Source organism: Lagopus muta, chromosome 2 (assembly GCF_023343835.1).
Source record: "Lagopus muta isolate bLagMut1 chromosome 2, bLagMut1 primary, whole genome shotgun sequence".
In the NCBI taxonomy this organism is placed as follows: domain Eukaryota; kingdom Metazoa; phylum Chordata; class Aves; order Galliformes; family Phasianidae; genus Lagopus; species Lagopus muta.
Window position 1 is genome coordinate 38,136,089 of NC_064434.1, and position 11,773 is coordinate 38,147,861.

An 11,773-nucleotide genomic window follows, 5' to 3' on the forward strand; every position below is an offset into this window, starting at 1 on the left:
AATGTAGGGAAAGGCTCTAGTGCACTTAATGTCATCTCCTCCAGTGACCTCTATTGACTACGTGGCTGAAAAGGCCAGAAATTCTTTCTTCCAATGTACTCCAAATAGCAGTTCTAATGCTGCACATTGAAGAGGTTTAATACTGAACACCAGAATGTATTTTATTGAAAATTTCATTTCAATTCAGCAAACATAGAATGGCAATTCTAACAACCACCTGTACATACATCAAATCCTTCCTCAGCCTCCCATTTCCTATTTATAGCATAAACTATCTTTGCTTGGTAAGTTCATATACTTTTTATTTTTACAATGAGCTTTTCAGATATCCTCTTTTCATTATAGAAGTACTGAAGTTTCTGAAGCGCTACAGACTCAACCTGTGCCTGATCTCATTGCAGATGCCCAATTTCTTTTCTTAAGCAAAAATTACTCATGAAATTCTTGCATATTGTTCCATTTTGAGTAAGCATTCCCCATAAAATGTTCAAATAAAATTATAAGCACTTGCTCATACACTGTAATTTACACCCATGTATGCACAGGATATAATTTCAAAGCAGCAGAGCAGACTCCCCTGTTTCTGTGCTGCCCTTCACTGCCTATCTTCTACTGTCACTTTGAGGCTTTTGTTTGAAAGCGAGTGTAATCCTAAATGTTTCCTATTGGATACAGACTACTTATTCCTCATGCATTAAGCCACAACTCACACAATGCTGAGAAAATGAATAGCACCAGTTATTCTAGTCAGTCAGTGTTTCCAACCCCACCCAGCTTGCAAGGAAAGGACTTTAACTGCAGGAAGACAAGGCACTTAGGAGCAAAGCAAGAAATTGTGAAACAAGCATGTGGTTTACTACCTCTTAAATTACCACTTAGGTTAAGTGGGAAGGGGAGCACCTACAACCCACCTATATGCCCTTTTTGAAGGTTTGTAAATATTTGGGCTACTCACAGCTCAGGTTCCTGCCTTCTCCTTGTTCAGTCAATGGCAGCAGCCAAGTAAAATACACATGTTTTATAGCTTATACATGAAGCTCCAGATTTATGACTTCATCAGGTCCAGAGTAGCTTTTACTCTTTCCCACAAAGTTGAAACAATACCAGCTTATTTCATAGTCTTGGGTTTTCAGTAGGACCGTGAGGCTGCGAGGCCTTTTCTAAACCGTTATCTACCTGCTGTTCTGTAGTTTTAATGTCTACTTTAGGATCCGCTTTACTGTAAAGTTTTTGTCCACTTTCTAATTTTAACAGCAATTTTTTATTCAGTGACCCACACACCAGGATGGCTGTGTGGGAATTTAAGGTATCTTTTGTAAATACTAACAAAGCAATGAAAATTAATGAAGTGTAAAATGCAGGAAATTAACTTCTCATCGCATCATCAATTTATCTACACACCTAAAAGAGTTTAAAATACCAGCTTCAAGCAGTCTGATGTTCTAGGGACACTCAGCTGCCACTTCATTTATAGTCTGTTTCCTTAGCAACGCTATAATCCATCTGGCTGCAGAAAGCTAAATTCCTAAACCATATCCTCCTGTACACCGGAAATAGCCTCAAAAACATTTATATTTTGAACAGCATCTAGTCACTGTGATTAGCAAGCACATAAATGAATCCAAAAGGCAATAACGTTCTTAAAGAACACACTCAGATGCAAATTCCCCATCACTTGAATCAGTGGTTCACGTACTGCAAACAGCATGCAGTCTTTCGACTTCCAAGTTGAAAGTGATGTTACAACAGCATCAATTCCTCGACATCGCGGTCCTAAGCAAAGCTGCTGAAGACCCTGATCCCTCGCGCTGAAGGAGAGATTATGCACACCAACTTTATGTCAGAGATGATGTCCCGCATTAGAAAGCACTGTCCAACTGTGACCATGCATGCCACAACTTCAGGCTAGCCCACAGAACAGTTTGAACCTTGTGTGGATCCAGCTCAACCCTAATTTGTGACTCAAGGCAACAGTCTTTATCAAAATATTTTTCAGCCACTTGCTGAAGTAATTTGTTACTGTACTCACCCAAAAACTTTAGGTAAGAGCTAAAATAGTCAGGAAAATCAGTTTTGAGACTGGAGGATGACAAGCAATTCTGCAGTGATGCAGCCAAGTTAAGATGAAACAGTGAATGCCACCAGGACATCTCCTACCAGGAAGAACAGATACAACTTAAAATAGCAGAATGCATCTTGCACGTACATCATTTTGCATAAATTTGGCAACTCCAACCAGCAAATGAAATTCAGTTCCAACCTAACAGCTCGAATTCACAAATATTAATAAAGAATAATTTGTATGTAACAACTTCTACATTGTATGAGTGACCACAGCAAGATCTCAGAAGGTTATCTATCAATCGCAGATTAACTAATGAATATAGTTGATTAAACTTGCTTTGTGAAATCATTTTCAAAACGCATGTAATCTCTTTGCTGTGTAGATGACAGCTCTTTGGACCCAGATCTGTTGCCACTTCCCACACTGAGCAGCAAACTGAGAAGCCCTTTGGACAACATCTCACAAACTGCATGAAGCACTCATCAATAAGAAACCCCATCTTAAGATATGACAACAGATTGTTTCCTTTAATAATGCTTTGTTGTTCCCCACCAGCCATATCCTTCCTACTAAGGCTGAGACTGATCTCAGCTAATTTCAACAGAGAACTGAAGTAGTCAGCTTGGTCAGTGGTCAGACATTATTATTTCTGGAAAGCAAAAGTAATCTAAGCTAAAACAGATACCTGAAACAGTTACCTTGTTTCTTAACAGTACAGCATATGATTTCTACTTATCTAAGTAACTACATCTGCCTGTATGCATCTGAACTGTCTAAACAATTGGTTCAGTGATATATTTCTATGTAACAGCTGCATAATGCTTCATAGGTGTGTCCCACCCAGGAACAGAGACAGACTTGGAAAACAGCGGGGAAACCTGACAGAATATATGAGGACTGATTTCAGCCTTGCTGACAACAGCTAGGAGCACATCCCTGTACTGCCAGTGTACTGTGGAGATGCTTTTTCAAGTCTATTATTTGTGGTGGCCTTGAAAACACGGATGTAATCCAGCTCATTTGGATCTAGCAGTCTAACAGCCTAAGTGCTATTACCTGAAATGTTATGCTTTGATTTGATATTTCTAGGAAAGATGCCTGCAGTCTGAATCTGCCTTATCTTAAAAAAAAAGAAAGAAAAGGGGGAACGAGGAGGGAAAAGGTTTTTAATTTAGGTTAGCCCCATCTCTATCCTCATTATAAATTCAATGAAAATTTCTTATGGCAGATGCAGATGTCCCAATACTAGTAAGGCATAGCACAACCTCTCCCTGTTATAAATACTCTGAACATGCCTTTGAGAGTCAGCATTAAATATTGCTACATTTATTTTAAATGCCACCTCTTTATCATAAATGACACACTGGGCGCTTGAGCAGACATGCTGAAGATTTGGGAGTGTGAAGGACGGAATTAATTTTTCAGCTCTACCAACTCATGTACATTTCAAATCAGAGATAAGGCAAGAGGTGGGAAGGTCCACTGCTAGCCAGTTGGTTTGGCACCAAATGTGGTAATTCCTCTCCACGCCACACACAAATTCGTCCAGAGTACTCAATACATGCACACAAAGTTCTGAGGTACCAGTGAGCACTTTCGAGGAATTTAACTACCAACATCCTGCACACATTCTTTGGATGCTTCATGTAGCTAGATGTACAAAGGTTAGAGTTCATTTCAGAGATTCTTAGTTTGTTTCTTAAAATGATTTTGATAGTAAGAGGAAGAACAAGAAATTTGGATAGGAATACAGCTTGAAATAATTACTTCAGTTTAGAGTTTATGTATATATAGAATACATACACATACACTTAGAGGTGCAGAAATAAAAATACCATGAATGCATTATGTGCATGCATTTCTAAACGCATCCGCAAAAAGCATGTACAATTCCAGAAAGAAAAGTCTTGAGAAAACTTAGAAATGGCAACAGACAGAAGATTCTAAACCAAAGTGATCAATAGAAGGCTTGCTGGAGTAAATACTATCCATAGAAGATTTGAATCAACATATAATATTGTGTGTTTTGAAATTACTTTTCACATTTGACAAAGAAAAAGTCATCTGTTTTTCACATACCTTTTCTATCGTTACACACAACGAACCTTGTACAATACTCTGTAAGGAGTAATTCAGCGAGTTACACTGACGCAGAAAACGTGCATCAATAATCATTTCAGGAAGTATCAAGTACTGAGTTCTTTATAGCTTTAGAAAGATAGGAGTATTATTTTTTCCATTTGTATTTAAAATTTACACTTCCTCCTCGTTTGTTGCAATTTTCCCCTCATTTCCAAAACTCAAATGGAAGACAGTTCTGTCTGCGAACTTTTTCCTGTAAATCTGTGTCTATTACATAAATGTTTTTGAAGAGAAAGCTTGCATGAGACAGTGAAGTAATGAATAACATGATGCTCCTGAAGAACTGAGATACTACAGGGATAAACAACGTTGAGAAGCACACATCAAAATGAACTTTTGCTCCTTTAGAGAGGGTTTTAAATAAGGAACGCTACCATATACTGAATAACGACAATAAAATAGATGTTTGCAAAGGTGCTCACTAAGAATTAATTTCCCTAATATTAGCTGTCCTAATAGGTGGATAGCAAGGCTAATAGAGGCATCAGGGTTCTCACCACAAAGAGCAGAGGCACAGACAGCAATCCAATCACAGCTGGGATAAACCACTTTCTGAACAAGCTTATTTTTCTCCACTAACTGTACAAGTACCTGGAAGGGCAGCTGAGAATACAGCAGTGTTACCACACTGCATAGCTAATTTCTAACAGATCCCTGAAAGGAAGCCTGTTGTCTGTGGGGTTCAATTTGCCAGACAGGGGTCCATAGACCTAATGATGCTGAAAACCAAAACAGGATAGCTAGCTTTCAGATCATCAGGCTGAAGGCTTAGATTTACCTCTTAAACCAGCAACCATAATAATACAGGCACCTACTGGAAAACATAATGCATTATCACGTGAGAGAAAAAATAGAAACTTCAAAGAGACTAGATAGCTGCAGATTAGATCAAGATAAAATATTCTAACTGCCCAATTAAAAATGACCAGCAATTAGAAATTACACAAGATCAACCAAGGGAAGGTTCTGGCAGAAAAGCACAGAAAGCAGCTGGCCAACAAGACAGCCCAGAAGAAATAGGGCAGTAAGGGGAAAATATTGTGGAGAAAACAGTAAATTCACCAGACAGCATTGCCACGTGGATAACAGAATGGAAACCAAGCCCCAGCATTTTGTCATCCTTCTTAAGTCAGCTACATTATATTACATTGAAACTGACAGATAACAAGGGAAAATTGAGATAATCATCTTCACATTCCATATATAAGTCATGCTACTTTCCTTCCTTGTCTATCCACATATGAATCACAACTTGTGGCTACAGGGTCAGGTAGCTAAAGTCCAAACCAGCATCTACAGGTTCTAACTCTGCTAAGACAAGGGAAGGGATCTTCCACTCCACAAAATAATTACTTGTTTTAGGGAGGGGGAAAAAAAATTGTGAAAACTACACACTCTTATTTACTTTTTAATGTTAAAAAGTAAACGCTACTAAGGTTTGAAAGTCAGGCTCACAAGACTTGAGGACTAACAGTTACAGAAATCCAATTAAACACTATGACACAGTCTTTAATTATGTGACTAAATATTATTTATCCACATGGAATCCAACTTCCTTTAGAAGGCCCAGCACTCCTTCTCCCTATAATTACTGTGTACTACCACGTCATATTTAATCAACACAAGCCAGACTCCATTTCAGTCACTCCAAGAAGGAGAAAATCAGGGAAGGGATGCAAAAAGCATCCACTAATTTTGGCTGCCTGTTTTTAGACACTAAATGCTCTGGGAAAAAAAAATGGATCCTACATCGTATAAAGCAGAGCTCCCAAAGGCCTTATCCAACACTTCATAGCTTTAAATTTTCAAACACTTCTGTGCTTATGTGGCCTGAACAACATTCTTTCAAACACAGCTTTTGTATAATCTCCATCTAGATTGAGGTAAATTAGGTTACAGTTATGCAAGAGATTTCTCTAAGCGCCGTTCAAACCAATAGGACTCCTTCAACACTTCAACATATGCCCAAGTGCAAACAACCTACGGAAATAGCGCTTCTGCACAAAGGGAGAAGGAAAGGACTGCTCACCTTTCTCCTAAAGTGCACGTTGAGATTAATATTTTCTAATGTTTCATTCAAATGAAATTGAATGGAATTTCAGAGACCTCCGCTTAAACTGCCTGTTCAGGAAAGCACTTAAAGCACTTACCAAGTCCCACAACACACATAAGATTTAAATAAGCTATCCTCAGCTGAAAATGCAGCAACTAAACAATTTTCCTCAAGTTCAAACTACACCACTAGCCAGGTTAGCAAAATAATGGCTGTTAGCAAGTACAGGGATAAAATACACCATTCTGCTCAAGTATTTTCTTTGTCTACAAGAGGCAGTGTGACCTGACAGATCAATTTTCAATCTGAGACTCTATTTCTGGATTCTATAACCGAGATTCCTCAGAAAAATGGCCATGCTTCTTCTTGTCTCACTTCTTTCATTTGTAACAATTAAATCTGATATCCTTGAGAATTGCTTTGAAAATTATTTATGAGACTATTATGTGAGATAGCCTAGATATATCCATATCCAAAAAGCAAGCACAGCAAAAAGTGTAACATTCAGAGCATTTCATTATTGAAACAATCTGTAAGATACTGCAGAACTGTGCACCAATTTCAGTGTCAAAAAGAAAGACTGCAAGAATGACCAAGGCTCACAAGATTTATTTTAAATATCTACTCTAATAATTTTAACAGTGTAGTAATATCTGCTGGCATCTAAATGTAAATAATCTTCGCTAGAGAATTTTTTGAAAGTTACTCTACCCAGTACTGTTAGCAAAACAATTTGGAAGATATCAAAACAACATCAGAACACAGGCCATGGATGGGTTCACATCTAGCCACTGGGATATGCAGTGCATTGGAAGCACGCTCCCTGAAGGCAGATGAAAGTTGTGCCATCTTCTGGATCTCTTAGTCTCCTTTATGGGCAAGCAGGAAAGCCACCAAGGCTCCACTTGCCCCCTCTGCACCCACCTGCACAAGGAGAAAGCAGCAGCCCTGGCAGGTATCAGCAGCTGACAAAGAAAAACAGTATTTTGCAACGCCTGTGCTCCTTGATGCAGGCAAATTAGATCACTGTGACTGAGCACAGGCTTAAGAAAGACTACTTACAGAGTTACTGATAGACGGTACCTGCATCAGTGCACCAAACAACACCAGGAACTACTCCCAGGTGATGGAGCTCACTTGATGACACAGACTGCCAACCCGCTGCAGACCAGCACAGCGTGCTTCACATCCCGGCCCACTACAGCTCTCCCACACAACCCTTGAGCATGATTTGGATGCAGCAGGAGCCAGGAAACAGTCCCAGCAAGTTGCTCTTACACAGCTCCCCTCTCTATGAAGGTCAGCAACACTGACAAGGGCTAATCCATGCCAACAGGCTTTAGGGCGAGAGAACAATCTTGGGATATTTAACTAACAAGTAGAAGACCCAGCATCTCCAGGCTTTATCTGTTGTTACTCTTACAGGAAGATTTTAAACGCCAAATACCATGAAACACACAAAAATTACCTACACCTTGTATAATATAAGAAGAAAACTAGAAATGAGTAGAGATCATCTTGGTGTGTTCCTGCTCCATCGGAGCAGGCGGACTTCACACATGGTCTAATGACACCCACTGTCCAATTTAAATTTCTTTAGTTTAAAAAAGTTCTACATGCATTTGACATGCCTTCTTACAGCGAGGCCACTGCCTAATAAGTGAGTCATGCAACAACAGTGTGAGGAGCCAGGTTTCTGAGGGACAATCATCTGGCAGTAGACATTTCAATTGAAAGTTATTTAGAAATGGCTTGCAATTAGTAGAATTATTAAGTCTGCTTTTACAGACTGAAAATATAAGTGAATCTATGATGTTATCCTGGAAACTTGGCTAGAGCAATGCTGGCAAACGCATTTTCACAACAGGTAACCAAAAAACATCCATAAAAAGACATCGGAGATCTGTCAGTACATCGCTGATTAAGCAGTACTCTTTGAGATCCCTTCATAACTTCACACATCCAGGAAGAGTCTACGTAACCTACACAGAACTGTCCCTTTTGCAAACCAATCCGATACGAACACACAGTTTTGGTTAATAATCCCTTTGAGCACGACTGGGAAAGTGCCAGCCGTACCCAGCCCCGGCCATCAGAACCGTGCCCGCTCCTGTCGCATCCTTACGCGCAGCCCGTCTGTTGAAAGCTTCGGGCTGCTCTGCGAGGTGAACTTTACGACGTGCTCTGTGAGCTACAGTAGCCTGCTCTGTATTACTGAGTTTTAAAAGCCAAGCACACGCGAGACCATGCTGCATATCCAAAGGAAAAGAGCAGGCGTTTAGAAAAGACGAAAGAACAAGCGATGTTATTCAGCGAGGCACTCCTATTTTCCGGGAGTGCCCCCGCAGCACCCTGTACCTGCCAGCACCAGCAGCAGTCGGTCCCCAGCCAACCCTCCCGCACGCCCACATGCCGACACAACGCCGCCTCGCTCGCCCCGCGGAGCGAGCCCGGCCCCGGGGCCAAGCAGCGCGCCGGAAGCGCCGCCCCCCCGCCCGCCGCCTTCGGAGGAACCCCCGCAGCGCAGGGCAGCGCCCAGCCGTGGCGGCAGGACCCCGCGGCCGTTCGGTCCCGCCGCCTCCCGGCCGCCCCGAGCCCGAGCAGCTCCCTCGGAGCTCCCAGCCCGGGATGGCCTAGCGCAGCTCGCAGTACCCCCGGCCGGAGCGGGCAGCCGGCATAGCCGTACGGTGCCCGCGGGGAACCGCGTCCGCTCTCGTCGCTCGGAGCATCCCGGGCAGGGGCAGCCCGGCCGCCGAACGACGCCTCGCCTCACCTCGCAGCGTGGCCGGCGCCCTGCAGAGCCCCGCGCGGCGCGAGCCCGGACGAAGCCCATCCCTCCGGGAAGTTTCCTGCCGTCGAGGCGGCCGCGGAAAACAAAAGCTTCAAAGGGTAGAAGAGGAGGAGGAAGGGCAGCGCAGGCAAGAAAGTGAGGAGCATCGCTCTCTCGCGGCGCCGCTGCCCGTGCCCACCGGCCCCGCGGAGCGCAGCCCGCTCAGCGCCGCCTCCCCATGCGCTCCGGCGCCGGCTGAGCTGCACGGGCAGCGCCACGGAACCGCCGGACAAGAAGCGAGCAGGCGGCGAGCCAGCGCCTCTTCTCCCCCACTGCCTCCCGCCCGTCCGCCTGCCTGACTGACTGACCGACCGACCGACCGCCCGCGGCAGCCACCCCGCGGCCGCCCGTCCCGCTCGCCGCAGCGCCGCCAGGTCCCGCCCATCCGCACGGGGCTCCGCCTCCCGGGGGCGCGCGCACGCTCCGGCTCGGCGGAGTTGCAGCTGCCGGCGGAGGTGGTGTGCGATCTTCTACCGAGCTGCCCGGTTCCCGTCCTCGAACCCGTCTGGTGCGCCCCAGCCCAGTGCCAAGCGAGTCTGCGGTCACTGCCCACCTCTGAGCGTGTTGTGCGCTGCTGCTGAGTCGGAGGCAGCGCTCTTAGGAAGCCGGGTTAGAGAGGTGCTGAAGGCAGAGGTAGTAATTCCAACCTCCTATCTGGCAGGGATGTAAATGCAACGTGTGTTGTGGTGTGATGTTGCAGCTCTTCCATATGTAAAGGAAGAAATAATGATAAAATCATATAATCTTAGAATATCCCGAGTTGGAAGGGATCCACAAGCATCACTGAGTGGATCCCCAGGCTACACACAGCACCACCCAAAATTCAAATCCTGTGGCTGAGTGTTGTCCCTGTGCATCTTGAACTCTGGCAGCTTGGGGCCATGACACTGCTCTGGACATCCAGTTCCATGCCCACCACCCTCTGATGCAGAACCTTTCCCTAACCTCCACCCTGCCTTTTCCTCAGCACAGCTACATGCCATTCCCTCTGATCCTGTTGCTGTCACCAGAGAGCAGAGCTCAGCACAGCACCTCTACTCCCCTCATGAAGAGCCATCAGTCTCCCCTCTGCTCCTCAGTTCTGAGCTGAACAAACCAAGGGACCTCAGCCGCTCCGCATATGTGCCATCCTTGTGGCCCTCCCTCAGATGGTCTCTAATAGTTTTATGTCCACATACATGGTGGTACCCAAAGCTGCACACAGTGCTCCAGGTAACACCACACTAGTGCAGAGCAAAGTGGGACAATCACTGTGTGTACCCTGACTAATATCTGAGGACTAAGATAAGCCTTTATGCCTTTATGCATATGACTCTGTTAAGGTAGCCAAATGCCTCGTCATCTAATTAGTGACACACATGAATGGATGAACAACCCACATTGTTCTCTGAGGAGGAAGATTTGGCCAAAACCATATCAAGCTCAACCTGAGCTGGGGGACTCCCGATGGTGAGAATTGCAAGGTTATAACTTGTAATTTGTGGCTGAGGTCTTTGTGATCCACAGTTACAATTAAACAGAGTAGGTTAGGATAGGATAGACTAGAACAGAATTAGAACAGAACATTATAATGCATTTGGAAGGGACAGACAAAGATCATCCAGTCCAACTGCCTGACCTCCTCAGGGCTGTTGAAAAGTTAAGCACATTACTGACAGCATTGTCCAAATGCCTTTTGAACACTACCAGGCACGGGACATCAGCCAACCCATGAGGAAGCATGTTCCTGTGCTTGGAACACAATTTAACTACTAGTTTTACTGTCAAAATTAAAATACATATCATTTGGCAAGACTTGCTGTATCATATTAAATAGATTTAGAACACCACAAATTGAGATGAGCTCTCTTGCGTTCTATTATATCACAGAACTGCTTGATGCCTGAGTCAGGGAGAATCTTTCACAATCCTTTTCCCTATTCAAACTGCATTTACCTGACTGTCAGCCAATAACAGATCCCTGTATCAGATCATAGCCACCTGCAATGAGCTCAGAACATGAGAGGGAGGAAAAGGAAGCTTCTGTTCTTTCGAATGGGTCTCTTGAACATGAGGCCGATGTACCAGCAGAACACTGGCAGCTCCATCCACTGCTCTTGCTTTGGTTTTTAAGAAGTACCACTCTTATCTGACTGAGCTGAGAACCGCAACACAAAGCCAAAGGAAGAAATCTGGTGTTAATAATTCTTAACCAAGTAAAATTACATTTATTATTTGAGCGTATTTAACAAGTGGCTAGGAGCATGAGTTTGCTATTTTTTTCTTTAGTTCTTCATGAGAGAAAAAAATGCTGCCAAGTTCTACTGCTTGTTTTGGACAGTTTAAAACAAAACAAATAAACAAAAAATGCAATAGCTGTGAGCTCCATATGTTTTTAGGGATGCATCTGAGCTCCTCCCATCTAAAACAAGCATAACTAAACAGTGAGCAACTGCCCCACAGGAGCCTCTGATTTGCTTTGCTGTAGTTGACTGAAGTCTTTAAAGTCTTTTCCTAGGATAGGGAAGATGTAATCTACTGATTCAATTTGAAAATCCTCAGATATTATCACTACACTCCATCTTGTGGAAGAGGCAGCCAACATATTTAAAATGATCCTGTGGTGTTTTTAGTTGTTTTTTGTTTTGCTTTTTTTATTTTTTGAGTAATTAAACCTAACAATGTCTGGTTCTCAGTGCCAACT

General features: G+C 43.5%; 1 protein-coding gene across 3 annotated transcripts in view; it reads right to left on the minus strand.

Moving 5' to 3' along the window:
* Window positions 1-11,108, minus strand: part of GPR63 (G protein-coupled receptor 63) — a 30,621-nt gene extending 19,513 nt beyond the window's left edge. The window contains exon 1 of one of the 3 annotated variants that reach the window (XM_048936722.1): window positions 9,399-11,108. The gene's annotated coding sequence lies outside the window, so the exon portion shown is untranslated. The other 2 variants (XM_048936721.1, XM_048936723.1) reach the window with 2 other exon arrangements.
* Window positions 11,109-11,773: the final 665 nt, after the last annotated feature.